Consider the following 620-nt stretch of genomic DNA (forward strand, 5'->3'; position numbering starts at 1 on the left):
TCTCGGTCCCGGCGGGGGGGGGGTGGGGGTTTGTCCCCCTGTACCTGGCAGGTACCCCTGGCGCTGCTGCACTTAGGGTGTCATTGCTGCTCCAGCTGCTGTCAGTGGGGGCTGCCCCTTTGTCCTGGGGACAATCTGGCCCCTCATTGATCTGGAGGTGCAACTACCCCCCGAACTGGTGACAGCCATGAGGATGAATGGGATGAGGGTCATGAACTGGCCCTGCTGAAAAAGTTACCGGTAGGATGGCCGGGGCTCTGCCGTGGGGCTGAGCATTCCCCCGACAGTGGGAAACCTCTCCCCGAAACCCCGCAGGTATCTCCCTGGGTGCAGTGGGATGGGCAGGGGCAGATGCTTTGTGCAGGGCTTCTGGGGGCAGGTTCAGCCTCGCGGGACGTGTTCCTCAGAAGGGACAGAGAGCGGTGGACACCGTCACCAGTGCGAGGACGGGAAAGTCGCAGGCGTGCGATACTCTGGGTGCTGGGTAACGTGGGTGATTCGCAGGAGCTGGCGGGGAGGGAGCAATGTGTTGGCTCTGAACTGAGTGCTCAGGGAGCATCAAGTTCATTTCCAGGCAGGAGCGTTGGTGCCTCTTGCTCATCAAATGACCTGGTGGCTGG

This window comes from Buceros rhinoceros, unplaced genomic scaffold (genome assembly GCF_000710305.1).
Source record: "Buceros rhinoceros silvestris isolate BGI_N320 unplaced genomic scaffold, ASM71030v1 scaffold20664, whole genome shotgun sequence".
Classification (NCBI taxonomy): Eukaryota; Metazoa; Chordata; class Aves; order Bucerotiformes; family Bucerotidae; genus Buceros; species Buceros rhinoceros.